At 36.0% G+C, this 26,708-nt stretch overlaps 68 non-coding genes across 68 annotated transcripts; all 68 read left to right on the forward strand.

Annotated features, from left to right (window-relative positions):
* Nucleotides 1-74: 74 nt before the first annotated feature.
* TRNAT-AGU (transfer RNA threonine (anticodon AGU)) lies at nt 75-147 on the forward strand. Its single transcript has one exon. It is a non-coding gene; the product is annotated as a tRNA-Thr (tRNA).
* Nucleotides 148-313: 166 nt separating this feature from the next.
* TRNAT-AGU (transfer RNA threonine (anticodon AGU)) lies at nt 314-386 on the forward strand. The gene has a single exon. It is a non-coding gene; the product is annotated as a tRNA-Thr (tRNA).
* Nucleotides 387-1,170: 784 nt separating this feature from the next.
* Nucleotides 1,171-1,243, forward strand: TRNAT-UGU (transfer RNA threonine (anticodon UGU)). The gene has a single exon. It is a non-coding gene; the product is annotated as a tRNA-Thr (tRNA).
* Nucleotides 1,244-1,377: 134 nt separating this feature from the next.
* Nucleotides 1,378-1,450, forward strand: TRNAT-AGU (transfer RNA threonine (anticodon AGU)). The gene has a single exon. It is a non-coding gene; the product is annotated as a tRNA-Thr (tRNA).
* A 372-nt stretch (nt 1,451-1,822) lies between these two features.
* Nucleotides 1,823-1,895, forward strand: TRNAT-AGU (transfer RNA threonine (anticodon AGU)). Its single transcript has one exon. It is a non-coding gene; the product is annotated as a tRNA-Thr (tRNA).
* A 133-nt stretch (nt 1,896-2,028) lies between these two features.
* TRNAT-AGU (transfer RNA threonine (anticodon AGU)) lies at nt 2,029-2,101 on the forward strand. The gene has a single exon. It is a non-coding gene; the product is annotated as a tRNA-Thr (tRNA).
* Nucleotides 2,102-2,267: 166 nt separating this feature from the next.
* TRNAT-UGU (transfer RNA threonine (anticodon UGU)) lies at nt 2,268-2,340 on the forward strand. Its single transcript has one exon. It is a non-coding gene; the product is annotated as a tRNA-Thr (tRNA).
* A 166-nt stretch (nt 2,341-2,506) lies between these two features.
* TRNAT-AGU (transfer RNA threonine (anticodon AGU)) lies at nt 2,507-2,579 on the forward strand. The gene has a single exon. It is a non-coding gene; the product is annotated as a tRNA-Thr (tRNA).
* A 166-nt stretch (nt 2,580-2,745) lies between these two features.
* Nucleotides 2,746-2,818, forward strand: TRNAT-AGU (transfer RNA threonine (anticodon AGU)). The gene has a single exon. It is a non-coding gene; the product is annotated as a tRNA-Thr (tRNA).
* A 544-nt stretch (nt 2,819-3,362) lies between these two features.
* Nucleotides 3,363-3,435, forward strand: TRNAT-AGU (transfer RNA threonine (anticodon AGU)). Its single transcript has one exon. It is a non-coding gene; the product is annotated as a tRNA-Thr (tRNA).
* A 166-nt stretch (nt 3,436-3,601) lies between these two features.
* TRNAT-UGU (transfer RNA threonine (anticodon UGU)) lies at nt 3,602-3,674 on the forward strand. The gene has a single exon. It is a non-coding gene; the product is annotated as a tRNA-Thr (tRNA).
* Nucleotides 3,675-3,840: 166 nt separating this feature from the next.
* On the forward strand, nt 3,841-3,913 carry TRNAT-AGU (transfer RNA threonine (anticodon AGU)). Its single transcript has one exon. It is a non-coding gene; the product is annotated as a tRNA-Thr (tRNA).
* Nucleotides 3,914-4,457: 544 nt separating this feature from the next.
* TRNAT-AGU (transfer RNA threonine (anticodon AGU)) lies at nt 4,458-4,530 on the forward strand. The gene has a single exon. It is a non-coding gene; the product is annotated as a tRNA-Thr (tRNA).
* A 166-nt stretch (nt 4,531-4,696) lies between these two features.
* On the forward strand, nt 4,697-4,769 carry TRNAT-UGU (transfer RNA threonine (anticodon UGU)). Its single transcript has one exon. It is a non-coding gene; the product is annotated as a tRNA-Thr (tRNA).
* Nucleotides 4,770-4,935: 166 nt separating this feature from the next.
* On the forward strand, nt 4,936-5,008 carry TRNAT-AGU (transfer RNA threonine (anticodon AGU)). Its single transcript has one exon. It is a non-coding gene; the product is annotated as a tRNA-Thr (tRNA).
* A 166-nt stretch (nt 5,009-5,174) lies between these two features.
* TRNAT-AGU (transfer RNA threonine (anticodon AGU)) lies at nt 5,175-5,247 on the forward strand. Its single transcript has one exon. It is a non-coding gene; the product is annotated as a tRNA-Thr (tRNA).
* A 784-nt stretch (nt 5,248-6,031) lies between these two features.
* Nucleotides 6,032-6,104, forward strand: TRNAT-UGU (transfer RNA threonine (anticodon UGU)). Its single transcript has one exon. It is a non-coding gene; the product is annotated as a tRNA-Thr (tRNA).
* A 373-nt stretch (nt 6,105-6,477) lies between these two features.
* Nucleotides 6,478-6,550, forward strand: TRNAT-AGU (transfer RNA threonine (anticodon AGU)). Its single transcript has one exon. It is a non-coding gene; the product is annotated as a tRNA-Thr (tRNA).
* Nucleotides 6,551-6,683: 133 nt separating this feature from the next.
* On the forward strand, nt 6,684-6,756 carry TRNAT-AGU (transfer RNA threonine (anticodon AGU)). The gene has a single exon. It is a non-coding gene; the product is annotated as a tRNA-Thr (tRNA).
* Nucleotides 6,757-6,922: 166 nt separating this feature from the next.
* On the forward strand, nt 6,923-6,995 carry TRNAT-UGU (transfer RNA threonine (anticodon UGU)). Its single transcript has one exon. It is a non-coding gene; the product is annotated as a tRNA-Thr (tRNA).
* A 339-nt stretch (nt 6,996-7,334) lies between these two features.
* Nucleotides 7,335-7,407, forward strand: TRNAT-AGU (transfer RNA threonine (anticodon AGU)). Its single transcript has one exon. It is a non-coding gene; the product is annotated as a tRNA-Thr (tRNA).
* Nucleotides 7,408-7,779: 372 nt separating this feature from the next.
* Nucleotides 7,780-7,852, forward strand: TRNAT-AGU (transfer RNA threonine (anticodon AGU)). Its single transcript has one exon. It is a non-coding gene; the product is annotated as a tRNA-Thr (tRNA).
* A 133-nt stretch (nt 7,853-7,985) lies between these two features.
* On the forward strand, nt 7,986-8,058 carry TRNAT-AGU (transfer RNA threonine (anticodon AGU)). The gene has a single exon. It is a non-coding gene; the product is annotated as a tRNA-Thr (tRNA).
* A 166-nt stretch (nt 8,059-8,224) lies between these two features.
* Nucleotides 8,225-8,297, forward strand: TRNAT-AGU (transfer RNA threonine (anticodon AGU)). Its single transcript has one exon. It is a non-coding gene; the product is annotated as a tRNA-Thr (tRNA).
* Nucleotides 8,298-8,463: 166 nt separating this feature from the next.
* TRNAT-AGU (transfer RNA threonine (anticodon AGU)) lies at nt 8,464-8,536 on the forward strand. Its single transcript has one exon. It is a non-coding gene; the product is annotated as a tRNA-Thr (tRNA).
* Nucleotides 8,537-9,320: 784 nt separating this feature from the next.
* On the forward strand, nt 9,321-9,393 carry TRNAT-UGU (transfer RNA threonine (anticodon UGU)). The gene has a single exon. It is a non-coding gene; the product is annotated as a tRNA-Thr (tRNA).
* A 134-nt stretch (nt 9,394-9,527) lies between these two features.
* Nucleotides 9,528-9,600, forward strand: TRNAT-AGU (transfer RNA threonine (anticodon AGU)). Its single transcript has one exon. It is a non-coding gene; the product is annotated as a tRNA-Thr (tRNA).
* Nucleotides 9,601-9,972: 372 nt separating this feature from the next.
* On the forward strand, nt 9,973-10,045 carry TRNAT-AGU (transfer RNA threonine (anticodon AGU)). Its single transcript has one exon. It is a non-coding gene; the product is annotated as a tRNA-Thr (tRNA).
* Nucleotides 10,046-10,178: 133 nt separating this feature from the next.
* TRNAT-AGU (transfer RNA threonine (anticodon AGU)) lies at nt 10,179-10,251 on the forward strand. Its single transcript has one exon. It is a non-coding gene; the product is annotated as a tRNA-Thr (tRNA).
* A 166-nt stretch (nt 10,252-10,417) lies between these two features.
* On the forward strand, nt 10,418-10,490 carry TRNAT-UGU (transfer RNA threonine (anticodon UGU)). The gene has a single exon. It is a non-coding gene; the product is annotated as a tRNA-Thr (tRNA).
* Nucleotides 10,491-11,068: 578 nt separating this feature from the next.
* Nucleotides 11,069-11,141, forward strand: TRNAT-AGU (transfer RNA threonine (anticodon AGU)). The gene has a single exon. It is a non-coding gene; the product is annotated as a tRNA-Thr (tRNA).
* A 373-nt stretch (nt 11,142-11,514) lies between these two features.
* TRNAT-UGU (transfer RNA threonine (anticodon UGU)) lies at nt 11,515-11,587 on the forward strand. Its single transcript has one exon. It is a non-coding gene; the product is annotated as a tRNA-Thr (tRNA).
* A 340-nt stretch (nt 11,588-11,927) lies between these two features.
* TRNAT-AGU (transfer RNA threonine (anticodon AGU)) lies at nt 11,928-12,000 on the forward strand. Its single transcript has one exon. It is a non-coding gene; the product is annotated as a tRNA-Thr (tRNA).
* A 579-nt stretch (nt 12,001-12,579) lies between these two features.
* TRNAT-AGU (transfer RNA threonine (anticodon AGU)) lies at nt 12,580-12,652 on the forward strand. Its single transcript has one exon. It is a non-coding gene; the product is annotated as a tRNA-Thr (tRNA).
* A 372-nt stretch (nt 12,653-13,024) lies between these two features.
* TRNAT-AGU (transfer RNA threonine (anticodon AGU)) lies at nt 13,025-13,097 on the forward strand. The gene has a single exon. It is a non-coding gene; the product is annotated as a tRNA-Thr (tRNA).
* A 373-nt stretch (nt 13,098-13,470) lies between these two features.
* On the forward strand, nt 13,471-13,543 carry TRNAT-UGU (transfer RNA threonine (anticodon UGU)). The gene has a single exon. It is a non-coding gene; the product is annotated as a tRNA-Thr (tRNA).
* Nucleotides 13,544-13,883: 340 nt separating this feature from the next.
* Nucleotides 13,884-13,956, forward strand: TRNAT-AGU (transfer RNA threonine (anticodon AGU)). Its single transcript has one exon. It is a non-coding gene; the product is annotated as a tRNA-Thr (tRNA).
* Nucleotides 13,957-14,536: 580 nt separating this feature from the next.
* On the forward strand, nt 14,537-14,609 carry TRNAT-AGU (transfer RNA threonine (anticodon AGU)). The gene has a single exon. It is a non-coding gene; the product is annotated as a tRNA-Thr (tRNA).
* Nucleotides 14,610-14,982: 373 nt separating this feature from the next.
* TRNAT-UGU (transfer RNA threonine (anticodon UGU)) lies at nt 14,983-15,055 on the forward strand. The gene has a single exon. It is a non-coding gene; the product is annotated as a tRNA-Thr (tRNA).
* Nucleotides 15,056-15,395: 340 nt separating this feature from the next.
* TRNAT-AGU (transfer RNA threonine (anticodon AGU)) lies at nt 15,396-15,468 on the forward strand. The gene has a single exon. It is a non-coding gene; the product is annotated as a tRNA-Thr (tRNA).
* A 372-nt stretch (nt 15,469-15,840) lies between these two features.
* Nucleotides 15,841-15,913, forward strand: TRNAT-AGU (transfer RNA threonine (anticodon AGU)). Its single transcript has one exon. It is a non-coding gene; the product is annotated as a tRNA-Thr (tRNA).
* Nucleotides 15,914-16,079: 166 nt separating this feature from the next.
* On the forward strand, nt 16,080-16,152 carry TRNAT-UGU (transfer RNA threonine (anticodon UGU)). Its single transcript has one exon. It is a non-coding gene; the product is annotated as a tRNA-Thr (tRNA).
* A 166-nt stretch (nt 16,153-16,318) lies between these two features.
* TRNAT-UGU (transfer RNA threonine (anticodon UGU)) lies at nt 16,319-16,391 on the forward strand. Its single transcript has one exon. It is a non-coding gene; the product is annotated as a tRNA-Thr (tRNA).
* Nucleotides 16,392-16,730: 339 nt separating this feature from the next.
* Nucleotides 16,731-16,803, forward strand: TRNAT-AGU (transfer RNA threonine (anticodon AGU)). The gene has a single exon. It is a non-coding gene; the product is annotated as a tRNA-Thr (tRNA).
* Nucleotides 16,804-17,349: 546 nt separating this feature from the next.
* On the forward strand, nt 17,350-17,422 carry TRNAT-AGU (transfer RNA threonine (anticodon AGU)). The gene has a single exon. It is a non-coding gene; the product is annotated as a tRNA-Thr (tRNA).
* A 372-nt stretch (nt 17,423-17,794) lies between these two features.
* TRNAT-AGU (transfer RNA threonine (anticodon AGU)) lies at nt 17,795-17,867 on the forward strand. The gene has a single exon. It is a non-coding gene; the product is annotated as a tRNA-Thr (tRNA).
* A 133-nt stretch (nt 17,868-18,000) lies between these two features.
* On the forward strand, nt 18,001-18,073 carry TRNAT-AGU (transfer RNA threonine (anticodon AGU)). The gene has a single exon. It is a non-coding gene; the product is annotated as a tRNA-Thr (tRNA).
* A 166-nt stretch (nt 18,074-18,239) lies between these two features.
* TRNAT-UGU (transfer RNA threonine (anticodon UGU)) lies at nt 18,240-18,312 on the forward strand. The gene has a single exon. It is a non-coding gene; the product is annotated as a tRNA-Thr (tRNA).
* Nucleotides 18,313-18,651: 339 nt separating this feature from the next.
* TRNAT-AGU (transfer RNA threonine (anticodon AGU)) lies at nt 18,652-18,724 on the forward strand. Its single transcript has one exon. It is a non-coding gene; the product is annotated as a tRNA-Thr (tRNA).
* A 339-nt stretch (nt 18,725-19,063) lies between these two features.
* On the forward strand, nt 19,064-19,136 carry TRNAT-AGU (transfer RNA threonine (anticodon AGU)). Its single transcript has one exon. It is a non-coding gene; the product is annotated as a tRNA-Thr (tRNA).
* Nucleotides 19,137-19,475: 339 nt separating this feature from the next.
* Nucleotides 19,476-19,548, forward strand: TRNAT-AGU (transfer RNA threonine (anticodon AGU)). The gene has a single exon. It is a non-coding gene; the product is annotated as a tRNA-Thr (tRNA).
* Nucleotides 19,549-20,093: 545 nt separating this feature from the next.
* On the forward strand, nt 20,094-20,166 carry TRNAT-AGU (transfer RNA threonine (anticodon AGU)). The gene has a single exon. It is a non-coding gene; the product is annotated as a tRNA-Thr (tRNA).
* A 372-nt stretch (nt 20,167-20,538) lies between these two features.
* On the forward strand, nt 20,539-20,611 carry TRNAT-AGU (transfer RNA threonine (anticodon AGU)). The gene has a single exon. It is a non-coding gene; the product is annotated as a tRNA-Thr (tRNA).
* Nucleotides 20,612-20,744: 133 nt separating this feature from the next.
* On the forward strand, nt 20,745-20,817 carry TRNAT-UGU (transfer RNA threonine (anticodon UGU)). Its single transcript has one exon. It is a non-coding gene; the product is annotated as a tRNA-Thr (tRNA).
* A 133-nt stretch (nt 20,818-20,950) lies between these two features.
* On the forward strand, nt 20,951-21,023 carry TRNAT-AGU (transfer RNA threonine (anticodon AGU)). The gene has a single exon. It is a non-coding gene; the product is annotated as a tRNA-Thr (tRNA).
* Nucleotides 21,024-21,362: 339 nt separating this feature from the next.
* TRNAT-AGU (transfer RNA threonine (anticodon AGU)) lies at nt 21,363-21,435 on the forward strand. Its single transcript has one exon. It is a non-coding gene; the product is annotated as a tRNA-Thr (tRNA).
* Nucleotides 21,436-21,980: 545 nt separating this feature from the next.
* On the forward strand, nt 21,981-22,053 carry TRNAT-AGU (transfer RNA threonine (anticodon AGU)). Its single transcript has one exon. It is a non-coding gene; the product is annotated as a tRNA-Thr (tRNA).
* A 372-nt stretch (nt 22,054-22,425) lies between these two features.
* Nucleotides 22,426-22,498, forward strand: TRNAT-AGU (transfer RNA threonine (anticodon AGU)). Its single transcript has one exon. It is a non-coding gene; the product is annotated as a tRNA-Thr (tRNA).
* A 133-nt stretch (nt 22,499-22,631) lies between these two features.
* Nucleotides 22,632-22,704, forward strand: TRNAT-UGU (transfer RNA threonine (anticodon UGU)). Its single transcript has one exon. It is a non-coding gene; the product is annotated as a tRNA-Thr (tRNA).
* Nucleotides 22,705-23,077: 373 nt separating this feature from the next.
* Nucleotides 23,078-23,150, forward strand: TRNAT-UGU (transfer RNA threonine (anticodon UGU)). Its single transcript has one exon. It is a non-coding gene; the product is annotated as a tRNA-Thr (tRNA).
* Nucleotides 23,151-23,478: 328 nt separating this feature from the next.
* Nucleotides 23,479-23,551, forward strand: TRNAT-AGU (transfer RNA threonine (anticodon AGU)). The gene has a single exon. It is a non-coding gene; the product is annotated as a tRNA-Thr (tRNA).
* Nucleotides 23,552-23,684: 133 nt separating this feature from the next.
* TRNAT-AGU (transfer RNA threonine (anticodon AGU)) lies at nt 23,685-23,757 on the forward strand. Its single transcript has one exon. It is a non-coding gene; the product is annotated as a tRNA-Thr (tRNA).
* Nucleotides 23,758-24,336: 579 nt separating this feature from the next.
* On the forward strand, nt 24,337-24,409 carry TRNAT-UGU (transfer RNA threonine (anticodon UGU)). The gene has a single exon. It is a non-coding gene; the product is annotated as a tRNA-Thr (tRNA).
* A 328-nt stretch (nt 24,410-24,737) lies between these two features.
* On the forward strand, nt 24,738-24,810 carry TRNAT-AGU (transfer RNA threonine (anticodon AGU)). Its single transcript has one exon. It is a non-coding gene; the product is annotated as a tRNA-Thr (tRNA).
* A 372-nt stretch (nt 24,811-25,182) lies between these two features.
* On the forward strand, nt 25,183-25,255 carry TRNAT-AGU (transfer RNA threonine (anticodon AGU)). The gene has a single exon. It is a non-coding gene; the product is annotated as a tRNA-Thr (tRNA).
* Nucleotides 25,256-25,421: 166 nt separating this feature from the next.
* Nucleotides 25,422-25,494, forward strand: TRNAT-UGU (transfer RNA threonine (anticodon UGU)). The gene has a single exon. It is a non-coding gene; the product is annotated as a tRNA-Thr (tRNA).
* Nucleotides 25,495-25,866: 372 nt separating this feature from the next.
* TRNAT-UGU (transfer RNA threonine (anticodon UGU)) lies at nt 25,867-25,939 on the forward strand. Its single transcript has one exon. It is a non-coding gene; the product is annotated as a tRNA-Thr (tRNA).
* Nucleotides 25,940-26,515: 576 nt separating this feature from the next.
* TRNAT-AGU (transfer RNA threonine (anticodon AGU)) lies at nt 26,516-26,588 on the forward strand. The gene has a single exon. It is a non-coding gene; the product is annotated as a tRNA-Thr (tRNA).
* Nucleotides 26,589-26,708: the final 120 nt, after the last annotated feature.

Raw genomic sequence — 26,708 nt, forward strand, 5'->3', positions numbered from 1 at the left:
TAGTGAAAAAGTTCCCATGAGATAATTTAGTTAATTTACTGAAATATTCAGCATTCATATCGCTTCAAAACAAGGGCTCCGTGGCTTAGTGGTTAAAGCGTCTGTCTAGTAAACAGGAGATCATGAGTTCGATTCTCGTCGGAGCCTTGCTGTTATGTTACTTGACCAAGATTTCGTAGCTATTAAATTTTGAAAAATTAAAAATTATAGTTGATTTAGATATGCATATATGCAAACAATAGTGTAAAAGTTCCCATGAGATAATTTAGTTAATTTACTGAAATATTCAGCATTCATATCGCTTCAAAGCAAGGGCTCCGTGGCTTAGTGGTTAAAGCGCCTGTCTAGTAAACAGGAGATCATGAGTTCGATTCTCGTCGGAGCCTTGCTGTTATGTTACTTGACCTAGATTTCGTAGCTATTAAATTTTGAAAAATTAAAACAATAGGGTAAAAATTCCGAGGAGTTAATTTAGTTAACTTACTGGAATATTCAGTGTTCATGTCGCTTCATAGCAAGGGCTCCGTGGCTTAGTGGTTAAAGCGCCTGTCTAGGAACAGGAGATCATGAGTTCGATTCTCGTCGGAGCCTCGCTGTTATGTTACTTGAACTAGATTTCGTAGCTATATAATTTTGAAAAATTAAAATAATAGGGCAAAAGTTCCCATGAGATAATTTAGTTAATTTACTGAAATATTCTGCATTCATATCGCTTCAAACCATGGGCTCCTTGGCTTAGTGGTTAAAGCGCCTGTCTTGTAAACAAGAGATCATGTGTTCGATTCTCGTCGGAGCCTAGCTGTTATATTACTTGAACTAGATATCGAAGCTATTAAATTTTGAAAAATTAAAACAATAGGGTAAAAATTCCGATGAGTTAATTTAGTTAAATTACTGGAATATTCAGCATTCATGTCGCTTCAAAGCAAGGGCGCCGTGGCTTAGTGGTTAAAGCGCCTGTCTAGTAAACAGGAGATCATGAGTTCGATTCTCGTCGGAGCCCCGCTGTTATGTTGATTGAACTAGATTTTGAAGCTATTAAATTTTGAAAAATTAAAAAATAATAGTTGATTTAGATATGCATATAAGCAAACAATAGTGTAAAAGTTCCGATGTGATAATTTAGTTAATTTACTGAAATATTCAGCATTCATATCGCTTCACAGCAAGGGCGCCGTGGCTTAGTGGTTAAAGCGCCTGTCTTGTAAACAGGAGATCATGAGTTCGATTCTCGTCGGAGCCTCGCTGTTATGTTACTTGAACTAGATTTCGTAGCTATATAATTTTGAAAAATTAAAAATAATAGGGCAAGAGTTCCCATGAGATAATTTAGTTAATTTACTGAAATATTCTGCATTCATATCGCTTCAAACCAAGGGCTCCGTGGCTTAGTGGTTAAAGCGCCTGTCTAGTAAACAGGAGATCATGAGTTTGATTCTCGTCGGAGCCTCGCTGTTATGTTACTTGAACTAGATTTCGTAGCTATATAATTTTGAAAAATTAAAATAATAGGGCAAAAGTTCCCATGAGATAATTTAGTTAATTTACTGAAATATTCTGCATTCATATCGCTTCAAAGCAAGGGCTCCGTGGCTTAGTGGTTAAAGCGCCAGTCTTGTAAACAGGAGATCATGTGTTCGATTCTCGTCGTAGCCTTGCTGTTATATTACTTGAACTAGATTTCGAAGCTATTAAATTTTGAAAAATTAAAAATAATAGTTGATTTAGATAAGCATATATGCAAACAATAGTGAAAAAGTTCCCATGAGATAATTTAGTTAATTTAATGAAATATTCAGCATTCATATCGCTTCAAAGCAAGGGCTCCGTGGCTTAGTGGTTAAAGCGCCTGTCTAGTAAACAGGAGATCATGAGTTCGATTCTCGTCGGAGCCTTGCTGTTATGTTACTTGACCTAGATTTCGTAGCTATTACATTTTGAAAAATTAAAACAATAGGGTAAAAATTCCGATGAGTTAATTTAGTTAAATTACTGGAATATTCAGCATTCATGTCGCTTCAAAGCAAGGGCTCCGTGGCTTAGTGGTTAAAGCGCCTGTCTAGTAAACAGGAGATCATGAGTTCGATTCTCGTCGGAGCCCCGCTGTTATGTTGATTGAACTAGATTTCGAAGCTATTAAATTTTGAAAAATTAAAAATAATAGTTGATTTAGATATGCATATATGCAAACAATAGTGTTAAAGTTCTCATGAGATAATTTAGTTAATTTACTGAAATATTCAGCATTCATATCGCTTCAAAGCAAGGGCTCCGTGGCTTAGTGGTTAAAGCGCCTGTCTTGTAAACAGGAGATCATGAGTTCGATTCTCGTCGGAGCCTCGCTGTTATGTTACTTGAACTAGATTTCGAAGCTATTAAATTTTGAAAAATTAAAAATAATAGTTGATTTAGATATGCATATATGCAAACAATAGTGAAAAAGTTCCCATGAGATAATTTAGTTAATTTACTGAAATATTCAGCATTCATATCGCTTCAAAACAAGGGCTCCGTGGCTTAGTGGTTAAAGCGTCTGTCTAGTAAACAGGAGATCATGAGTTCGATTCTCGTCGGAGCCTTGCTGTTATGTTACTTGACCAAGATTTCGTAGCTATTAAATTTTGAAAAATTAAAAATTATAGTTGATTTAGATATGCATATATGCAAACAATAGTGTAAAAGTTCCCATGAGATAATTTAGTTAATTTACTGAAATATTCAGCATTCATATCGCTTCAAAGCAAGGGCTCCGTGGCTTAGTGGTTAAAGCGCCTGTCTAGTAAACAGGAGATCATGAGTTCGATTCTCGTCGGAGCCTTGCTGTTATGTTACTTGACCTAGATTTCGTAGCTATTAAATTTTGAAAAATTAAAACAATAGGGTAAAAATTCCGAGGAGTTAATTTAGTTAAATTACTGGAATATTCAGTGTTCATGTCGCTTCATAGCAAGGGCTCCGTGGCTTAGTGGTTAAAGCGCCTGTCTAGGAACAGGAGATCATGAGTTCGATTCTCGTCGGAGCCTCGCTGTTATGTTACTTGAACTAGATTTCGTAGCTATATAATTTTGAAAAATTAAAATAATAGGGCAAAAGTTCCCATGAGATAATTTAGTTAATTTACTGAAATATTCTGCATTCATATCGCTTCAAACCATGGGCTCCTTGGCTTAGTGGTTAAAGCGCCTGTCTTGTAAACAAGAGATCATGTGTTCGATTCTCGTCGGAGCCTAGCTGTTATATTACTTGAACTAGATATCGAAGCTATTAAATTTTGAAAAATTAAAACAATAGGGTAAAAATTCCGATGAGTTAATTTAGTTAAATTACTGGAATATTCAGCATTCATGTCGCTTCAAAGCAAGGGCTCCATGGCTTAGTGGTTAAAGCGCCTGTCTAGTAAACAGGAGATCATGAGTTCGATTCTCGTCGGAGCCCCGCTGTTATGTTGATTGAACTAGATTTCGAAGCTATTAAATTTTGAAAAATTAAAAATAATAGTTGATTTAGATATGCATATATGCAAACAATAGTGTTAAAGTTCTCATGAGATAATTTAGTTAATTTACTGAAATATTCAGCATTCATATCGCTTCAAAGCAAGGGCTCCGTGGCTTAGTGGTTAAAGCGCCTGTCTTGTAAACAGGAGATCATGAGTTCGATTCTCGTCGGAGCCTCGCTGTTATGTTACTTGAACTAGATTTCGAAGCTATTAAATTTTGAAAAATTAAAAATAATAGTTGATTTAGATATGCATATATGCAAACAATAGTGAAAAAGTTCCCATGAGATAATTTAGTTAATTTACTGAAATATTCAGCATTCATATCGCTTCAAAGCAAGGGCTCCGTGGCTTAGTGGTTAAAGCGCCTGTCTAGTAAACAGGAGATCATGAGTTCGATTCTCGTCGGAGCCTTGCTGTTATGTTACTTGACCTAGATTTCGTAGCTATTAAATTTTGAAAAATTAAAACAATAGGGTAAAAATTCCGAGGAGTTAATTTAGTTAAATTACTGGAATATTCAGTGTTCATGTCGCTTCATAGCAAGGGCTCCGTGGCTTAGTGGTTAAAGCGCCTGTCTAGGAACAGGAGATCATGAGTTCGATTCTCGTCGGAGCCTCGCTGTTATGTTACTTGAACTAGATTTCGTAGCTATATAATTTTGAAAAATTAAAATAATAGGGCAAAAGTTCCCATGAGATAATTTAGTTAATTTACTGAAATATTCTGCATTCATATCGCTTCAAACCATGGGCTCCTTGGCTTAGTGGTTAAAGCGCCTGTCTTGTAAACAAGAGATCATGTGTTCGATTCTCGTCGGAGCCTAGCTGTTATATTACTTGAACTAGATATCGAAGCTATTAAATTTTGAAAAATTAAAACAATAGGGTAAAAATTCCGATGAGTTAATTTAGTTAAATTACTGGAATATTCAGCATTCATGTCGCTTCAAAGCAAGGGCTCCGTGGCTTAGTGGTTAAAGCGCCTGTCTAGTAAACAGGAGATCATGAGTTCGATTCTCGTCGGAGCCCCGCTGTTATGTTGATTGAACTAGATTTCGAAGCTATTAAATTTTGAAAAATTAAAAATAATAGTTGATTTAGATATGCATATATGCAAACAATAGTGTTAAAGTTCTCATGAGATAATTTAGTTAATTTACTGAAATATTCAGCATTCATATCGCTTCAAAGCAAGGGCTCCGTGGCTTAGTGGTTAAAGCGCCTGTCTTGTAAACAGGAGATCATGAGTTCGATTCTCGTCGGAGCCTCGCTGTTATGTTACTTGAACTAGATTTCGAAGCTATTAAATTTTGAAAAATTAAAAATAATAGTTGATTTAGATATGCATATATGCAAACAATAGTGAAAAAGTTCCCATGAGATAATTTAGTTAATTTACTGAAATATTCAGCATTCATATCGCTTCAAAACAAGGGCTCCGTGGCTTAGTGGTTAAAGCGTCTGTCTAGTAAACAGGAGATCATGAGTTCGATTCTCGTCGGAGCCTTGCTGTTATGTTACTTGACCAAGATTTCGTAGCTATTAAATTTTGAAAAATTAAAAATTATAGTTGATTTAGATATGCATATATGCAAACAATAGTGTAAAAGTTCCCATGAGAAAATTTAGTTAATTTACTGAAATATTCAGCATTCATATCGCTTCAAAGCAAGGGCTCCGTGGCTTAGTGGTTAAAGCGCCTGTCTAGTAAACAGGAGATCATGAGTTCGATTCTCGTCGGAGCCTTGCTGTTATGTTACTTGACCTAGATTTCGTAGCTATTAAATTTTGAAAAATTAAAACAATAGGGTAAAAATTCCGAGGAGTTAATTTAGTTAAATTACTGGAATATTCAGTGTTCATGTCGCTTCATAGCAAGGGCTCCGTGGCTTAGTGGTTAAAGCGCCTGTCTAGGAACAGGAGATCATGAGTTCGATTCTCGTCGGAGCCTCGCTGTTATGTTACTTGAACTAGATTTCGTAGCTATATAATTTTGAAAAATTAAAATAATAGGGCAAAAGTTCCCATGAGATAATTTAGTTAATTTACTGAAATATTCTGCATTCATATCGCTTCAAACCATGGGCTCCTTGGCTTAGTGGTTAAAGCGCCTGTCTTGTAAACAAGAGATCATATGTTCGATTCTCGTCGGAGCCTAGCTGTTATATTACTTGAACTAGATATCGAAGCCATTAAATTTTGAAAAATTAAAACAATAGGGTAAAAATTCCGATGAGTTAATTTAGTTAAATTACTGGAATATTCAGCATTCATGTCGCTTCAAAGCAAGGGCGCCGTGGCTTTGTGGTTAAAGCGCCTGTCTAGTAAACAGGAGATCATGAGTTCGATTCTCGTCGGAGCCCCGCTGTTATGTTGATTGAACTAGATTTTGAAGCTATTAAATTTTGAAAAATTAAAAAATAATAGTTGATTTAGATATGCATATAAGCAAACAATAGTGTAAAAGTTCCGATGTGATAATTTAGTTAATTTACTGAAATATTCAGCATTCATATCGCTTCACAACAAGGGCGCCGTGGCTTAGTGGTTAAAGCGCCTGTCTTGTAAACAGGAGATCATGAGTTCGATTCTCGTCGGAGCCTCGCTGTTATGTTACTTGAACTAGATTTCGTAGCTATATAATTTTGAAAAATTAAAAATAATAGGGCAAGAGTTCCCATGAGATAATTTAGTTAATTTACTGAAATATTCTGCATTCATATCGCTTCAAACCAAGGGCTCCGTGGCTTAGTGGTTAAAGCGCCTGTCTAGTAAACAGGAGATCATGTGTTCGATTCTCGTCGTAGCCTTGCTGTTATATTACTTGAACTAGATTTCGAAGCTATTAAATTTTGAAAAATTAAAAATAATAGTTGATTTAGATATGCATATATGCAAACAATAGTGAAAAAGTTCCCATGAGATAATTTAGTTAATTTAATGAAATATTCAGCATTCATATCGCTTCAAAGCAAGGGCTCCGTGGCTTAGTGGTTAAAGCGCCTGTCTAGTAAACAGGAGATCATGAGTTCGATTCTCGTCGGAGCCTTGCTGTTATGTTACTTGACCTAGATTTCGTAGCTATTACATTTTGAAAAATTAAAACAATAGGGTAAAAATTCCGATGAGTAAATTTAGTTAAATTACTGGAATATTCAGCATTCATGTCGCTTCAAAGCAAGGGCTCCGTGGCTTAGTGGTTAAAGCGCCTGTCTAGTAAACAGAAGATCATGAGTTCGATTCTCGTCGGAGCCCCGCTGTTATGTTGATTGAACTAGATTTCGAAGCTATTAAATTTTGAAAAATTAAAAATAATAGTTGATTTAGATATGCATATATGCAAACAATAGTGTTAAAGTTCTCATGAGATAATTTAGTTAATTTACTGAAATATTCAGCATTCATGTCGCTTCAAAGCAAGGGCTCCGTGGCTTAGTGGTTAAAGCGCCTGTCTTGTAAACAGGAGATCATGAGTTCGATTCTCGTCGGAGCCTCGCTGTTATGTTACTTGAACTAGATTTCGTAGCTATTAAATTTTGAAAAATTAAAACAATAGGGTAAAAATTCCGATGAGTTAATTTAGTTAAATTACTGGAATATTCAGCATTCATGTCGCTTCAAAGCAAGGGCTCCGTGGCTTAGTGATTAAAGCGCCTGTCTAGTAAACAGGAGATCATGAGTTCGATTCTCGTCGAAGCCTCGCTGTTATGTTACTTGAACTAGATTTCGTAGCTATATAATTTTGAAAAATTAAAATAATAGGGCAAAAGTTTCCATGAGATAATTTAGTTAATTTACTGAAATATTCTGCATTCATATCGCTTCAAAGCAAGGGCTCCGTGGCTTAGTGGTTAAAGCGCCTGTCTAGTAAACAGGAGATCATGAGTTCGATTCTCGTCGGAGCCTCGCTGTTATGTTACTTGAACTAGATTTCGTAGCTATATAATTTTGAAAAATTAAAATAATAGGGCAAAAGTTCCCATGAGATAATTTAGTTAATTTACTGAAATATTCTCCATTCATATCGCTGCAAAGCAAGGGCTCCGTGGCTTAGTGGTTAAAGCGCCAGTCTTGTAAACAGGAGATCGTGTGTTCGATTCTCGTCGGAGCCTTGCTGTTATATTACTTGAACTAGATTTCGAAGCTATTAAATTTTGAAAAATTAAAAATAATAGTTGATTTAGATATGCATATATGCAAACAATAGTGAAAAAGTTCCCATGAGATAATTTAGTTAATTTACAGAAATATTCAGCATTCATATCGCTTCAAAGCAAGGGCTCCGTGGCTTAGTGGTTAAAGCGCCTGTCTAGTAAACAGGAGATCATGAGTTCGATTCTCGTCGGAGCCTTGCTGTTATGTTACTTGACCTAGATTTCGTAGCTATTAAATTTTGAAAAATTAAAACAATAGGGTAAAAATTCCGATGAGTTAATTTAGATAAATTACTGGAATATTCTGCATTCATGTCGCTTCAAAGCAAGGGCGCCGTGGCTTAGTGGTTAAAGCGCCTGTCTAGTAAACAGGAGATCATGAGTTCGATTCTCGTCGGAGCCTCGCTGTTATGTTACTTGAACTAGATTTCGAAGCTATTAAATTTTGAAAAATTAAAAATAATAGTTGATTTAGATATGCATATATGCAAACAATAGTGAAAAAGTTCCCATGAGATAATTTAGTTAATTTACTGAAATATTCAGCATTCATATCGCTTCAAAACATGGGCTCCGTGGCTTAGTGGTTAAAGCGTCTGTCTAGTAAACAGGAGATCATGAGTTCGATTCTCGTCGGAGCCTTGCTGTTATGTTACTTGACCAAGATTTCGTAGCTATTAAATTTTGAAAAATTAAAAATTATAGTTGATTTAGATATGCATATATGCAAACAATAGTGTAAAAGTTCCCATGAGATAATTTAGTTAATTTACTGAAATATTCAGCATTCATATCGCTTCAAAGCAAGGGCTCCGTGGCTTAGTGGTTAAAGCGCCTGTCTAGTAAACAGGAGATCATGAGTTCGATTCTCGTCGGAGCCTTGCTGTTATGTTACTTGACCTAGATTTCGTAGCTATTAAATTTTGAAAAATTAAAACAATAGGGTAAAAATTCCGAGGAGTTAATTTAGTTAAATTACTGGAATATTCAGTGTTCATGTCGCTTCATAGCAAGGGCTCCGTGGCTTAGTGGTTAAAGCGCCTGTCTAGGAACAGGAGATCATGAGTTCGATTCTCGTCGGAGCCTCGCTGTTATGTTACTTGAACTAGATTTCGTAGCTATATAATTTTGAAAAATTAAAATAATAGGGCAAAAGTTCCCATGAGATAATTTAGTTAATTTACTGAAATATTCTGCATTCATATCGCTTCAAACCATGGGCTCCTTGGCTTAGTGGTTAAAGCGCCTGTCTTGTAAACAAGAGATCATGTGTTCGATTCTCGTCGGAGCCTAGCTGTTATATTACTTGAACTAGATATCGAAGCCATTAAATTTTGAAAAATTAAAACAATAGGGTAAAAATTCCGATGAGTTAATTTAGTTAAATTACTGGAATATTCAGCATTCATGTCGCTTCAAAGCAAGGGCGCCGTGGCTTTGTGGTTAAAGCGCCTGTCTAGTAAACAGGAGATCATGAGTTCGATTCTCGTCGGAGCCCCGCTGTTATGTTGATTGAACTAGATTTTGAAGCTATTAAATTTTGAAAAATTAAAAAATAATAGTTGATTTAGATATGCATATAAGCAAACAATAGTGTAAAAGTTCCGATGTGATAATTTAGTTAATTTACTGAAATATTCAGCATTCATATCGCTTCACAACAAGGGCGCCGTGGCTTAGTGGTTAAAGCGCCTGTCTTGTAAACAGGAGATCATGAGTTCGATTCTCGTCGGAGCCTCGCTGTTATGTTACTTGAACTAGATTTCGTAGCTATATAATTTTGAAAAATTAAAAATAATAGGGCAAGAGTTCCCATGAGATAATTTAGTTAATTTACTGAAATATTCTGCATTCATATCGCTTCAAACCAAGGGCTCCGTGGCTTAGTGGTTAAAGCGCCTGTCTAGTAAACAGGAGATCATGAGTTTGATTCTCGTCGGAGCCTCGCTGTTATGTTACTTGAACTAGATTTCGTAGCTATATAATTTTGAAAAATTAAAATAATAGGGCAAAAGTTCCCATGAGATAATTTAGTTAATTTACTGAAATATTCTGCATTCATATCGCTTCAAAGCAAGGGCTCCGTGGCTTAGTGGTTAAAGCGCCAGTCTTGTAAACAGGAGATCATGTGTTCGATTCTCGTCGTAGCCTTGCTGTTATATTACTTGAACTAGATTTCGAAGCTATTAAATTTTGAAAAATTAAAAATAATAGTTGATTTAGATATGCATATATGCAAACAATAGTGAAAAAGTTCCCATGAGATAATTTAGTTAATTTAATGAAATATTCAGCATTCATATCGCTTCAAAGCAAGGGCTCCGTGGCTTAGTGGTTAAAGCGCCTGTCTAGTAAACAGGAGATCATGAGTTCGATTCTCGTCGGAGCCTTGCTGTTATGTTACTTGACCTAGATTTCGTAGCTATTACATTTTGAAAAATTAAAACAATAGGGTAAAAATTCCGATGAGTAAATTTAGTTAAATTACTGGAATATTCAGCATTCATGTCGCTTCAAAGCAAGGGCTCCGTGGCTTAGTGGTTAAAGCGCCTGTCTAGTAAACAGAAGATCATGAGTTCGATTCTCGTCGGAGCCCCGCTGTTATGTTGATTGAACTAGATTTCGAAGCTATTAAATTTTGAAAAATTAAAAATAATAGTTGATTTAGATATGCATATATGCAAACAATAGTGTTAAAGTTCTCATGAGATAATTTAGTTAATTTACTGAAATATTCAGCATTCATGTCGCTTCAAAGCAAGGGCTCCGTGGCTTAGTGGTTAAAGCGCCTGTCTTGTAAACAGGAGATCATGAGTTCGATTCTCGTCGGAGCCTCGCTGTTATGTTACTTGAACTAGATTTCGTAGCTATTAAATTTTGAAAAATTAAAACAATAGGGTAAAAATTCCGATGAGTTAATTTAGTTAAATTACTGGAATATTCAGCATTCATGTCGCTTCAAAGCAAGGGCTCCGTGGCTTAGTGATTAAAGCGCCTGTCTAGTAAACAGGAGATCATGAGTTCGATTCTCGTCGAAGCCTCGCTGTTATGTTACTTGAACTAGATTTCGTAGCTATATAATTTTGAAAAATTAAAATAATAGGGCAAAAGTTCCCATGAGATAATTTAGTTAATTTACTGAAATATTCTCCATTCATATCGCTGCAAAGCAAGGGCTCCGTGGCTTAGTGGTTAAAGCGCCAGTCTTGTAAACAGGAGATCGTGTGTTCGATTCTCGTCGGAGCCTTGCTGTTATATTACTTGAACTAGATTTCGAAGCTATTAAATTTTGAAAAATTAAAAATAATAGTTGATTTAGATATGCATATATGCAAACAATAGTGAAAAAGTTCCCATGAGATAATTTAGTTAATTTACAGAAATATTCAGCATTCATATCGCTTCAAAGCAAGGGCTCCGTGGCTTAGTGGTTAAAGCGCCTGTCTAGTAAACAGGAGATCATGAGTTCGATTCTCGTCGGAGCCTTGCTGTTATGTTACTTGACCTAGATTTCGTAGCTATTAAATTTTGAAAAATTAAAACAATAGGGTAAAAATTCCGATGAGTTAATTTAGATAAATTACTGGAATATTCTGCATTCATGTCGCTTCAAAGCAAGGGCGCCGTGGCTTAGTGGTTAAAGCGCCTGTCTAGTAAACAGGAGATCATGAGTTCGATTCTCGTCGGAGCCCCGCTGTTATGTTGATTGAACTAGATTTCGAAGCTATTAAATTTGGAAAAATTAAAAAATAATAGTTGATTTGGATATGCATATAAGCAAACAATAGTGTAAAAGTTCCGATGTGATAATTTAGTTAATTTACTGAAATATTCAGCATTCATATCGCTTCAAAGCAAGGGCTCCGTGGCTTAGTGGTTAAAGCGCCTGTCTTGTAAACAGGAGATCATGAGTTCGATTCTCGTCGGAGCCTCGCTGTTATGTTACTTGAACTAGATTTCGTAGCTATATAATTTTGAAAAATTAAAATAATAGGGCAGAAGTTCCCATGAGATAATTTAGTTAATTTACTGAAATATTCTGCATTCATATCGCTTCAAAGCAAGGGCTCCGTGGATTAGTGGTTAAAGCGCCAGTCTTGTAAACAGGAGATCATGTGTTCGATTCTCGTCGGAGCCTTGCTGTTATATTACTTGAACTAGATTTCGAAGCTATTAAATTTTGAAAAATTAAAAATAATAGGGCAAAAGTTCCCATGAGATAATTTAGTTAATTTACAGAAATATTCAGCATTCATATCGCTTCAAAGCAAGGGCTCCGTGGCTTAGTGGTTAAAGCGCCTGTCTAGTAAACAGGAGATCATGAGTTCGATTCTCGTCGGAGCCTTGCAGTTATGTTACTTGACCTAGATTTCGTAGCTATTAAATTTTGAAAAATTAAAACAATAGGGTAAAAATTCCGATGAGTTAATTTAGATAAATTACTGGAATATTCTGCATTCATGTCGCTTCAAAGCAAGGGCGCCGTGGCTTAGTGGTTAAAGCGCCTGTCTAGTAAACAGGAGATCATGAGTTCGATTCTCGTCGGAGCCCCGCTGTTATGTTGATTGAACTAGATTTCGAAGCTATTAAATTTTGAAAAATTAAAAAATAATAGTTGATTTGGATATGCATATAAGCAAACAATAGTGTAAAAGTTCCGATGTGATAATTTAGTTAATTTACTGAAATATTCAGCATTCATATCGCTTCAAAGCAAGGGCTCCGTGGATTAGTGGTTAAAGCGCCAGTCTTGTAAACAGGAGATAATGTGTTCGATTCTCGTCGGAGCCTTGCTGTTATATTACTTGAACTAGATTTCGTAGCTATATAATTTTGAAAAATTAAAATAATAGGGCAAAAGTTTCCATGAGATAATTTAGTTAATTTACTGAAATATTCTGCATTCATATCGCTTCAAAGCAAGGGCTCCGTGGCTTAGTGGTTAAAGCGCCTGTCTAGTAAACAGGAGATCATGAGTTCGATTCTCGTCGGAGCCTCGCTGTTATGTTACTTGAACTAGATTTCGTAGCTATATAATTTTGAAAAATTAAAATAATAGGGCAAAAGTTCCCATGAGATAATTTAGTTAATTTACTGAAATATTCTCCATTCATATCGCTGCAAAGCAAGGGCTCCGTGGCTTAGTGGTTAAAGCGCCAGTCTTGTAAACAGGAGATCGTGTGTTCGATTCTCGTCGGAGCCTTGCTGTTATATTACTTGAACTAGATTTCGAAGCTATTAAATTTTGAAAAATTAAAAATAATAGTTGATTTAGATATGCATATATGCAAACAATAGTGAAAAAGTTCCCATGAGATAATTTAGTTAATTTACAGAAATATTCAGCATTCATATCGCTTCAAAGCAAGGGCTCCGTGGCTTAGTGGTTAAAGCGCCTGTCTAGTAAACAGGAGATCATGAGTTCGATTCTCGTCGGAGCCTTGCTGTTATGTTACTTGACCTAGATTTCGTAGCTATTAAATTTTGAAAAATTAAAACAATAGGGTAAAAATTCCGATGAGTTAATTTAGATAAATTACTGGAATATTCTGCATTCATGTCGCTTCAAAGCAAGGGCGCCGTGGCTTAGTGGTTAAAGCGCCTGTCTAGTAAACAGGAGATCATGAGTTCGATTCTCGTCGGAGCCCCGCTGTTATGTTGATTGAACTAGATTTCGAAGCTATTAAATTTGGAAAAATTAAAAAATAATAGTTGATTTGGATATGCATATAAGCAAACAATAGTGTAAAAGTTCCGATGTGATAATTTAGTTAATTTACTGAAATATTCAGCATTCATATCGCTTCAAAGCAAGGGCTCCGTGGCTTAGTGGTTAAAGCGCCTGTCTTGTAAACAGGAGATCATGAGTTCGATTCTCGTCGGAGCCTCGCTGTTATGTTACTTGAACTAGATTTCGTAGCTATATAATTTTGAAAAATTAAAATAATAGGGCAAAAGTTCCCATGAGATAATTTAGTTAATTTACTGAAATATTCTGCATTCATATCGCTTCAAAGCAAGGGCTCCGTGGATTAGTGGTTAAAGCGCCAGTCTTGTAAACAGGAGATCATGTGTTCGATTCTCGTCGGAGCCTTGCTGTTATATTACTTGAACTAGATTTCGAAGCTATTAAATTTTGAAAAATTAAAAATAATAGGGCAAAAGTTCCCATGAGATAATTTAGTTAATTTACAGAAATATTCAGCATTCATATCGCTTCAAAGCAAGGGCTCCGTGGCTTAGTGGTTAAAGCGCCTGTCTAGTAAACAGGAGATCATGAGTTCGATTCTCGTCGGAGCCTTGCTGTTATGTTACTTGACCTAGATTTCGTAGCTATTAAATTTTGAAAAATTAAAACAATAGGGTAAAAATTCCGATGAGTTAATTTAGATAAATTACTGGAATATTCTGCATTCATGTCGCTTCAAAGCAAGGGCGCCGTGGCTTAGTGGTTAAAGCGCCTGTCTAGTAAACAGGAGATCATGAGTTCGATTCTCGTCGGAGCCCCGCTGTTATGTTGATTGAACTAGATTTCGAAGCTATTAAATTTTGAAAAATTAAAAAATAATAGTTGATTTGGATATGCATATAAGCAAACAATAGTGTAAAAGTTCCGATGTGATAATTTAGTTAATTTACTGAAATATTCAGCATTCATATCGCTTCAAAGCAAGGGCTCCGTGGATTAGTGGTTAAAGCGCCAGTCTTGTAAACAGGAGATCATGTGTTCGATTCTCGTCGGAGCCTTGCTGTTATATTACTTGAACTAGATTTCGAAGCTATTAAATTTTGAAAAATTAAAAATAATAGGGCAAAAGTTCCCATGAGATAATTTAGTTAATTTACAGAAATATTCAGCATTCATATCGCTTCAAAGCAAGGGCTCCGTGGCTTAGTGGTTAAAGCGCCTGTCTAGTAAACAGGAGATCATGAGTTCGATTCTCGTCGGAGCCTTGCTGTTATGTTACTTGACCTAGATTTCGTAGCTATTAAATTTTGAAAAATTAAAACAATAGGGTAAAAATTCCGATGAGTTAATTTAGATAAATTACTGGAATATTCTGCATTCATGTCGCTTCAAAGCAAGGGCGCCGTGGCTTAGTGGTTAAAGCGCCTGTCTAGTAAACAGGAGATCATGAGTTCGATTCTCGTCGGAGCCCCGCTGTTATGTTACTTGAACTAGATTTCGAAGCTATTAAATTTTGAAAAATTAAAAAATAATAGTTGATTTGGATATGCATATAAGCAAACAATAGTGTAAAAGTTCCGATGTGATAATTTAGTTAATTTACTGAAATATTCAGCATTCATATCGCTTCAAAGCAAGGGCTCCGTGGCTTAGTGGTTAAAGCGCCTGTCTTGTAAACAGGAGATCATGAGTTCGATTCTCGTCGGAGCCTCGCTGTTATGTTACTTGAACTAGATTTCGTAGCTATATAATTTTGAAAAATTAAAATAATAGGGCAAAAGTTCCCATGAGATAATTTAGTTAATTTACTGAAATATTCTGCATTCATATCGCTTCAAAGCAAGGGCTCCGTGGATTAGTGGTTAAAGCGCCAGTCTTGTAAACAGGAGATCATGTGTTCGATTCTCGTCGGAGCCTTGCTGTTATATTACTTGAACTAGATTTCGAAGCTATTAAATTTTGAAAAATTAAAAATAATAGGGCAAACGTTCCCATGAGATAATTTAGTTAATTTACTGAAATATTCTGCATTCATATCGCTTCAAAGCAAGGGCTCCGTGGCTTAGTGGTTAAAGCGCCTGTCTAGTAAACAGGAGATCATGAGTTCGATTCTCGTCGGAGCCTCGCTGTTATGTTACTTGAACTAGATTTCGTAGCTATATAATTTTGAAAAATTAAAATAATAGGGCAAAAGTTCCCATGAGATAATATAGTTAATGTACTGAAATATTCTGCATTCATATCGCTTCAAAGCAAGGGCTCCGTGGCTTAGTGGTTAAAGCGCCAGTCTTGTAAACAGGAGATCATGTGTTCGATTCTCGTCGGAGCCTTGCTGTTATACAACTTGAACTAGATTTCGAAGCTATTAAATTTTGAAAAATTAAAAATAATAGTTGATTTAGATATGCATATATGCAAACAATAGTGAAAAAGTTCCCATGAGATAATTTTGTTAATTTACTGAAATATTCAGCATTCATATCGCTTCAAAGCAAGGGCTCCGTGGCTTAGTGGTTAAAGCGCCTGTCTAGTAAACAGGAGATCATGAGTTCGAATCTCGTCGGAGCCTTGCTGTTATGTTACTTGACCTAGATTTCGTAGCTATTAAATTTTGAAAAATTAAAACTAATAGTTGATTTAGATATGCATATATGCAAACAATAGTGTTAAAGTTCTCATGAGATAATTTAGTTAATTTACTGAAATATTCAGCATTCATGTCGCTTCAAAGCAAGGGCTCCGTGGCTTAGTGGTTAAAGCGCCTGTCTTGTAAACAGGAGATCATGAGTTCGATTCTCGTCGGAGCCCCTCTGTTATGTTGATTGAACTAGATTTCGAAGCTATTAAATTTTGAAAAATTAAAACTAATAGTTGATTTAGATATGCATATATGCAAACAATAGTGTTAAAGTTCTCATGAGATAATTTAGTTAATTTACTGAAATATTCAGCATTCATGTCGCTTCAAAGCAAGGGCTCCGTGGCTTAGTGGTTAAAGCGCCTGTCTTGTAAACAGGAGATCATGAGTTCGATTCTCGTCGGAGCCTCGCTGTTATGTTACTTGAACTAGATTTCGTAGCTATTAAATTTTGAAAAATTAAAACAATAGGGTAAAAATTCCGATGAGTTAATTTAGTTAAATTACTGGAATATTCAGCATTCATGTCGCTTCAAAGCGAGGGCTCCGTGGCTTAGTGATTAAAGCGCCTGTCTAGTAAACAGGAGATCATGAGTTCGATTCTCGTCGAAGCCTCGCTGTTATGTTTCTTGAACTAGATTTCGTAGCTATATAATTTTGAAAAATTAAAATAATAGGGCAAAAGTTCCCATGAGAAAATTTAGTTAATTTACTGAAATATTCTGCATTCATATCGCTTCAAAGCAAGGGCTCCGTGGCTTAGTGGTTAAAGCGCCTGTCTAGTAAACAGGAGATCATGAGTTCGATTCTCGTCGGAGCCTCGCTGTTATGTTACTTGAACTAGATTTCGTAGCTATTAAATTTTGAAAAATTAAAACAATAGGGTAAAATTTCCGATGAGTTAATTTAGTTAAATTACTGGAATATTCAGCATTCATGTCGCTTCAAAGCGAGGGCTCCGTGGCTTAGTGATTAAAGCGCCTGTCTAGTAAACAGGAGATCATGAGTTCGATTCTCGTCGAAGCCTCGCTGTTATGTTTCTTGAACTAGATTTCGTAGCTATATAATTTTGAAAAATTAAAATAATAGGGCAAAAGTTCCCATGAGAAAATTTAGTTAATTTACTGAAATATTCTGCACTCATATCGCTTCAAAGCAAGGGCTCCGTGGCTTAGTGGTTAAAGCGCCAGTCTTGTAAACAGGAGATCATGTGTTCGATTCTCGTCGGAGCCTTGCTGTTATATTACTTGAACTAGATTTCGAAGCTATTAAATTTTGAAAAATTAAAAATAATAGGGCAAAAGTTCCCATGAGATAATTTAGTTAATTTACTGAAATATTCTGCATTCATATCGCTTCAAAGCAAGGGCTCCGTGGCTTAGTGGTTAAAGCGCCTGTCTAGTAAACAGGAGATCATGAGTTCGATTCTCGTCGGAACCTCGCTGTTATGTTACTTGAACTAGATTTCGTAGCTATATAATTTTGAAAAATTAAAATAATAGGGCAAAAGTTCCCATGAGATAATGTTGTTAATGTACTGAAATATTCTGCATTCATATCGCTTCAAAGCAAGGGCTCCGTGGCTTAGTGGTTAAAGCGCCAGTCTTGTAAACAGGAGATCATGTGTTCGATTCTCGTCGGAGCCTTGCTGTTATATTACTTGAACTAGATTTCGAAGCTATTAAATTTTGAAAAATTAAAAATAATAGTTGATTTAGATATGCATATATGCAAACAATAGTGAAAAAGTTCCCATGAGATAATTTTGTTAATTTACTGAAATATTCAGCATTCATATCGCTTCAAAGCAAGGGCTCCGTGGCTTAGTGGTTAAAGCGCCTGTCTAGTAAACAGGAGATCATGAGTTCGAATCTCGTCGGAGCCTTGCTGTTATGTTACTTGACCTAGATTTCGTAGCTATTAAATTTTGAAAAATTAAAACAATAGGGTAAAAATTCCGACGAGTTAATTTAGTTAAATTACTGGAATATTCAGCATTCATGTCGCTTCAAAGCAAGGGCTCCGTGGCTTAGTGGTTAAAGCGCCTGTCTAGTAAACAGGAGATCATGAGTTCGATTCTCGTCGGAGCCCCGCTGTTATGTTGATTGAACTAGATTTCGAAGCTATTAAATTTTGAAAAATTAAAACTAATAGTTGATTTAGATATGCATATATGCAAATAATAGTGTTAAAGTTCTCATGAGATAATTTAGTTAATTTACTGAAATATTCAGCATTCATGTCGCTTCAAAGCAAGGGCTCCGTGGCTTAGTGGTTAAAGCGCCTGTCTTGTAAACAGGAGATCATGAGTTCGATTCTCGTCGGAGCCTCGCTGTTATGTTACTTGAACTAGATTTCGTAGCTATTAAATTTTGAAAAATTAAAACAATAGGGTAAAAATTCCGATGAGTTAATTTAGTTAAATTACTGGAATATTCAGCATTCATGTCGCTTCAAAGCGAGGGCTCCGTGGCTTAGTGATTAAAGCGCCTGTCTAGTAAACAGGAGATCATGAGTTCGATTCTCGTCGAAGCCTCGCTGTTATGTTTCTTGAACTAGATTTCGTAGCTATATAATTTTGAAAAATTAAAATAATAGGGCAAAAGTTCCCATGAGAAAATTTAGTTAATTTACTGAAATATTCTGCATTCATATCGCTTCAAAGCAAGGGCTCCGTGGCTTAGTGGTTAAAGCGCCTGTCTAGTAAACAGGAGATCATGAGTTCGATTCTCGTCGGAGCCTCGCTGTTATGTTACTTGAACTAGATTTCGTAGCTATATAATTTTGAAAAATTAAAATAATAGGGCAAAAGTTCCCATGAGATAATTTAGTTAATTTACTGAAATATTCTGCATTCATATCGCTGCAAAGCAAGGGCTCCGTGGCTTAGTGGTTAAAGCGCCAGTCTTGTAAACAGGAGATCATGTGTTCGATTCTCGTCGGAGCCTTGCTTTTATGTTACTTGACCTAGATTTCGTAGCTATTAAATTTTGAAAAATTAAAACAATAGGGTAAAAATTCCGAGGAGTTAATTTAGTTAAATTACTGGAATATTCAGTGTTCATGTCGCTTCATAGCAAGGGCCCCGTGGCTTAGTGGTTAAAGCGCCTGTCTAGTAAACAGGAGATCATGAGTTCGATTCTCGTCGGAGCCTCGCTGTTATGTTACTTGAACTAGATTTCGTAGCTATATAATTTTGAAAAATTAAAATAATAGGGCAAAAGTTCCCATGAGATAATTTAGTTAATTTACTGAAATATTCTGCATTAATATCGCTTCAAACCAAGGGCTCCTTGGCTTAGTGGTTAAAGCGCCTGTCTTGTAAACAAGAGATCATGTGTTCGATTCTCGTCGGAGCCTAGCTGTTATATTACTTGAACTAGATATCGAAGCTATTAAATTTTGAAAAATTAAAACAATAGGGTAAAACTTCCGATGAGTTAATTTAGTTAAATTACTGGAATATTCAGCATTCATATCGCTTCAAAGCAAGGGCTCCGTGGCTTAGTGGTTAAAGCGCCTGTCTAGTAAACAGGAGATCATGGGTTCGATTCTCGTCGGAGCCTCGCTGTTATGTTACTTGAACTAGATTTCGTAGCTATTAAATTTTGAAAAATTAAAACAATAGGGTAAAAATTCCGATGAGTTAATTTAGTTAAATTACTGGAATATTCAGCATTCATGTCGCTTCAAAGCGAGGGCTCAGTGGCTTAGTGATTAAAGCGCCTGCCTAGTAAACAGGAGATCATGAGTTCGATTCTCGTCGAAGCCTCGCTGTTATGTTACTTGAACTAGATTTCGTAGCTATTAAATTTTGAAAAATTAAAACAATAGGGTAAAAATTCCGATGAGTTAATTTAGTTAAATTACTGGAATATTCAGCATTCATGTCGCTTCAAGGCGAGGGCTCCGTGGCTTAGTGATTAAAGCGCCTGTCTAGTAAACAGGAGATCATGAGTTCGATTCTCGTCGAAGCCTCGCTGTTATGTTACTTGAACTAGATTTCGTAGCTATATAATTTTGAAAAATTAAAATAATAGGGCAAAAGTTCCCATGAGATAATTTAGTTAATTTACTGAAATATTCTGCATTCATATCGCTTCAAAGCAAGGGCTCCGTGGCTTAGTGGTTAAAGCGCCTGTCTAGTAAACAGGAGATCATGAGTTCGATTCTCGTCGGAGCCTCGCTGTTATGTTACTTGAACTAGATTTCGTAGCTATATAATTTTGAAAAATTAAAATAATAGGGCAAAAGTTCCCATGAGATAATTTAGTTAATTTACTGAAATATTCTGCATTCATATCGCTGCAAAGCAAGGGCTCCGTGGCTTAGTGGTTAATGCGCCAGTCTTGTAAACAGGAGATCATGTGTTCGATTCTCGTCGGAGCCTTGCTGTTATATTACTTGAACTAGATTTCGAAGCTATTAAATTTTGAAAAATTAAAAATAACAGTTGATTTAGATATGCATATATGCAAACAATAGTGAAAAAGTTCCCATGAGATAATTTAGTTAATTTACTGAAATATTCAGCATTCATATCGCTTCAAAGCAAGGGCTCCGTGGCTTAGTGGTTAAAGCGCCTGTCTAGTAAACAGGAGATCATGAGTTCGATTCTCGTCGGAGCCTTGCTGTTATGTTACTTGACCTAGATTTCGTAGCTATTAAATTTTGAAAAATTAAAACAATAGGGTAAAAATTCCGATGAGTTAATTTAGATAAATTACTGGAATATTCAGCATTCATGTCGCTTCAAAGCAAGGGCGCCGTGGCTTAGTGGTTAAAGCGCCTGTCTTGTAAACAGGAGATCATAAGTTCGATTCTCGTCGGAGCCTTGCTGTTATGTTACTTGACCTAGATTTCGTAGCTATTAAATTTTGAAAAATTAAAACAATAGGGTAAAAATTCCGATGAGTTAATTTAGTTAAATTACTGGAATATTCAGTGTTCATGTCGCTTCATAGCAAGGGCCCCGTGGCTTAGTGGTTAAAGCGCCTGTCTAGTAAACAGGAGATCATGAGTTCGATTCTCGTCGGAGCCTCGCTGTTATGTTACTTGAACTAGATTTCGTAGCTATATAATTTTGAAAAATTAAAATAATAGGGCAAAAGTTCCCATGAGATAATTTAGTTAATTTACTGAAATATTCTGCATTAATATCGCTTCAAACCAAGGGCTCCTTGGCTTAGTGGTTAAAGCGCCTGTCTTGTAAACAAGAGATCATGTGTTCGATTCTCGTCGGAGCCTAGCTGTTATATTACTTGAACTAGATATCGAAGCTATTAAATTTTGAAAAATTAAAACAATAGGGTAAAACTTCCGATGAGTTAATTTAGTTAAATTACTGGAATATTCAGCATTCATATCGCTTCAAAGCAAGGGCTCCGTGGCTTAGTGGTTAAAGCGCCTGTCTAGTAAACAGGAGATCATGGGTTCGATTCTCGTCGGAGCCTCGCTGTTATGTTACTTGAACTAGATTTCGTAGCTATTAAATTTTGAAAAATTAAAACAATAGGGTAAAAATTCCGATGAGTTAATTTAGTTAAATTACTGGAATATTCAGCATTCATGTCGCTTCAAAGCGAGGGCTCAGTGGCTTAGTGATTAAAGCGCCTGCCTAGTAAACAGGAGATCATGAGTTCGATTCTCGTCGAAGCCTCGCTGTTATGTTACTTGAACTAGATTTCGTAGCTATTAAATTTTGAAAAATTAAAACAATAGGGTAAAAATTCCGATGAGTTAATTTAGTTAAATTACTGGAATATTCAGCATTCATGTCGCTTCAAGGCGAGGGCTCCGTGGCTTAGTGATTAAAGCGCCTGTCTAGTAAACAGGAGATCATGAGTTCGATTCTCGTCGAAGCCTCGCTGTTATGTTACTTGAACTAGATTTCGTTGCTATATAATTTTGAAAAATTAAAATAATAGGGCAAAAGTTCCCATGAGATAATTTAGTTAATTTACTGAAATATTCTGCATTCATATCGCTTCAAAGCAAGGGCTCCGTGGCTTAGTGGTTAAAGCGCCTGTCTAGTAAACAGGAGATCATGAGTTCGATTCTCGTCGGAGCCTCGCTGTTATGTTACTTGAACTAGATTTCGTAGCTATATAATTTTGAAAAATTAAAATAATAGGGCAAAAGTTCCCATGAGATAATTTAGTTAATTTACTGAAATATTCTGCATTCATATCGCTGCAAAGCAAGGGCTCCGTGGCTTAGTGGTTAATGCGCCAGTCTTGTAAACAGGAGATCATGTGTTCGATTCTCGTCGGAGCCTTGCTGTTATATTACTTGAACTAGATTTCGAAGCTATTAAATTTTGAAAAATTAAAAATAACAGTTGATTTAGATATGCATATATGCAAACAATAGTGAAAAAGTTCCCATGAGATAATTTAGTTAATTTACTGAAATATTCAGCATTCATATCGCTTCAAAGCAAGGGCTCCGTGGCTTAGTGGTTAAAGCGCCTGTCTAGTAAACAGGAGATCATGAGTTCGATTCTCGTCGGAGCCTTGCTGTTATGTTACTTGACCTAGATTTCGTAGCTATTAAATTTTGAAAAATTAAAACAATAGGGTAAAAATTCCGATGAGTTAATTTAGATAAATTACTGGAATATTCAGCATTCATGTCGCTTCAAAGCAAGGGCGCCGTGGCTTAGTGGTTAAAGCGCCTGTCTTGTAAACAGGAGATCATAAGTTCGATTCTCGTCGGAGCCTTGCTGTTATGTTACTTGACCTAGATTTCGTAGCTATTAAATTTTGAAAAATTAAAACAATAGGGTAAAAATTCCGATGAGTTAATTTAGTTAAATTACTGGAATATTCAGCATTCATGTCGCTTCAAAGCAAGGGCGCCGTGGCTTAGTGGTCAAAGCGCCTGTCTAGTAAACAGGAGATCATGAGTTCGATTCTCGTCGGAGCCCCGCTGTTATGTTGATTGAACTAGATTTCGAAGCTATTAAATTTTGAAAAATTAAAAAATAATAGTTGATTTAGATATGCATATAAGCAAACAATAGTGTAAAAGTTCCGATGTGATAATTTAGTTAATTTACTGAAATATTCAGCATTCATATCGCTTCAAAGCAAGGGCTCCGTGGCTTAGTGGTTAAAGCGCCTGTCTTGTAAACAGGAAATCATGAGTTCGATTCTCGTCGGAGCCTCGCTGTTATGTTACTTGAACTAGATTTCGTAGCTATATAATTTTATATAGGGCAAAAGTTCCCATGAGATAATTTAGTTTATTTACTGAAATATTCTGCATTCATATCGCTTCAAAGCAAGGGCTCCGTGGCTTAGTGGTTAAAGCGCCAGTCTTGTAAACAGGAGATCATGTGTTCGATTCTCGTCGGAGCCTTGCTGTTATATTACTTGAACTAGATTTCGAAGCTAATAAATTTTGAAAAATTAAAAATAATAGGGCAAAAGTTCCCATGAGATAATTTAGTTAATTTACTGAAATATTCTGCATTCATATCGCTTCAAAGCAAGGGCTCCGTGGCTTAGTGGTTAAAGCGCCTGTCTAGTAAACAGGAGATCATGAGTTCGATTCTCGTCGGAGCCTCGCTGTTATGTTACTTGAACTAGATTTCGTAGCTATATAATTTTGAAAAATTAAAATAATAGGGCAAAAGTTCCCATGAGATAATTTAGTTAATTTACTGAAATATTCTGCATTCATATCGCTTCAAAGCAAGGGCTCCGTGGCTTAGTGGTTAAAGCGCCTGTCTAGTAAACAGGAGATCATGAGTTCGATTCTCGTCGGAGCCTTGCTGTTATGTTACTTGACCTAGATTTCGTAGCTATTAAATTTTGAAAAATTAAAACAATAGGGTAAAAATTCCGATGAGTTAATTTAGATAAATTACTGGAATATTCAGCATTCATGTCGCTTCAAAGCAAGGGCGCCGTGGCTTAGTGGTTAAAGCGCCTGTCTAGTAAACAGGAGATCATAAGTTCGATTCTCGTCGGAGCCTTGCTGTTATGTTACTTGACCTAGATTTCGTAGCTATTAAATTTTGAAAAATTAAAACAATAGGGTAAAAATTCCGATGAGTTAATTTAGTTAAATTACTGGAATATTCAGCATTCATGTCGCTTCAAAGCAAGGGCGCCGTGGCTTAGTGGTCAAAGCGCCTGTCTAGTAAACAGGAGATCATGAGTTCGATTCTCGTCGGAGCCCCGCTGTTATGTTGATTGAACTAGATTTCGAAGCTATTAAATTTTGAAAAATTAAAAAATAATAGTTGATTTAGATATGCATATAAGCAAACAATAGTGTAAAAGTTCCGATGTGATAATTTAGTTAATTTACTGAAATATTCAGCATTCATATCGCTTCAAAGCAAGGGCTCCGTGGCTTAGTGGTTAAAGCGCCTGTCTTGTAAACAGGAAATCATGAGTTCGATTCTCGTCGGAGCCTCGCTGTTATGTTACTTGAACTAGATTTCGTAGCTATATAATTTTATATAGGGCAAAAGTTCCCATGAGATAATTTAGTTTATTTACTGAAATATTCTGCATTCATATCGCTTCAAAGCAAGGGCTCCGTGGCTTAGTGGTTAAAGCGCCAGTCTTGTAAACAGGAGATCATGTGTTCGATTCTCGTCGGAGCCTTGCTGTTATATTACTTGAACTAGATTTCGAAGCTAATAAATTTTGAAAAATTAAAAATAATAGGGCAAAAGTTCCCATGAGATAATTTAGTTAATTTACTGAAATATTCTGCATTCATATCGCTTCAAAGCAAGGGCTCCGTGGCTTAGTGGTTAAAGCGCCTGTCTAGTAAACAGGAGATCATGAGTTCGATTCTCGTCGGAGCCTCGCTGTTATGTTACTTGAACTAGATTTCGTAGCTATATAATTTTGAAAAATTAAAATAATAGGGCAAAAGTTCCCATGAGATAATTTAGTTAATTTACTGAAATATTCTGCATTCATATCGCTTCAAAGCAAGGGCTCCGTGGCTTAGTGGTTAAAGCGCCAGTCTTGTAAACAGGAGATCATGTGTTCGATTTTCGTCGGAGCCTTGCTGTTATATTACTTGAACTAGATTTCGAATCTATTAAATTTTGAAAAATTAAAAATAATAGTTGATTTAGATATGCATATATGCAAACAATAGTGAAAAAGTTCCCATGAGATAATTTAGTTAATTTACTGAAATATTCAGCATTCATATCGCTTCAAAGCAAGGGCTCCGTGGCTTAGTGGTTAAAGCGCCTGTCTAGTAAACAGGAGATCATGAGTTCGATTCTCGTCGGAGCCTTGCTGTTATGTTGATTGAACTAGATTTCGAACCTATTAAATTTTGAAAAATTAAAAATAATAGTTGATTTAGATATGCATATATGCAAACAATAGTGTTAAAGTTCTCATGAGATAATTTAGTTAATTTACTGAAATATTCAGCATTCATGTCGCTTCAAAGCAAGGGCTCCGTGGCTTAGTGGTTAAAGCGCCTGTCTTGTAAACAGGAGATCATGAGTTCGATTCTCGTCGGAGCCTCGCTGTTATGTTACTTGACCTAGATTTCGTAGCTATTAAATTTTGAAAAATTAAAACAATAGGGTAAAAATTCCGATGAGTTAATTTAGTTAAATTACTGGAATATTCAGCATTCATGTCGCTTCAAAGCAAGGGCGCCGTGGCTTAGTGGTTAAAGCGCCTGTCTAGTAAACAGGAGATCATGAGTTCGATTCTCGTCGGAGCCCCGCTGTTATGTTGATTGAACTAGATTTCGAACCTATTAAATTTTGAAAAATTAAAAATAATAGTTGATTTAGATATGCATATATGCAAACAATAGTGTTAAAGTTCTCATGAGATAATTTAGTTAATTTACTGAAATATTCAGCATTCATGTCGCTTCAAAGCAAGGGCTCCGTGGCTTAGTGGTTAAAGCGCCTGTCTTGTAAACAGGAGATCATGAGTTCGATTCTCGTCGGAGCCTCGCTGTTATGTTACTTGAACTAGATTTCGTAGCTATTAAATTTTGAAAAATTAAAACAATAGGGTAAAAATTCCGATGAGTTAATTTAGTTAAATTACTGGAATATTCAGCATTCATGTCGCTTCAAAGCGAGGGCTCCGTGGCTTAGTGATTAAAGCGCCTGTCTAGTAAACAGGAGATCATGAGTTCGATTCTCGTCGAAGCCTCGCTGTTATGTTTCTTGAACTAGATTTCGTAGCTATATAATTTTGAAAAATTAAAAATAGGGCAAAAGTTCCCATGAGATAATTTAGTTAATTTACTGAAATATTCTGCATTCATATCGCTGCAAAGCAAGGGCTCCGTGGCTTAGTGGTTAAAGCGCCAGTCTTGTAAACAGGAGATCATGTGTTCGATTCTCGTCGGAGCCTTGCTGTTATATTACTTGAACTAGATTTCGAAGCTATTACATTTTGAAAAATTAAAAATAATAGTTGATTTAGATATGCATATATGCAAACAATAGTGAAAAAGTTCCCATGAGATAATTTAGTTAATTTACTGAAATATTCAGCATTCATATCGCTTCAAAGCAAGGGCTCCGTGGCTTAGTGGTTAAAGCGCCTGTCTAGTAAACAGGAGATCATGAGTTCGATTCTCGTCGGAGCCTTGCTGTTATGTTACTTGACCTAGATTTCGTAGCTATTAAATTTTGAAAAATTAAAACAATAGGGTAAAAATTCCGATGAGTTAATTTAGTTAAATTACTGGAATATTCAGCATTCATGTC

This window comes from Phalangium opilio, unplaced genomic scaffold (genome assembly GCF_054372755.1).
Source record: "Phalangium opilio isolate 3A_F unplaced genomic scaffold, DU_Popi_V2 ptg000092l_1, whole genome shotgun sequence".
Classification (NCBI taxonomy): domain Eukaryota; kingdom Metazoa; phylum Arthropoda; class Arachnida; order Opiliones; family Phalangiidae; genus Phalangium; species Phalangium opilio.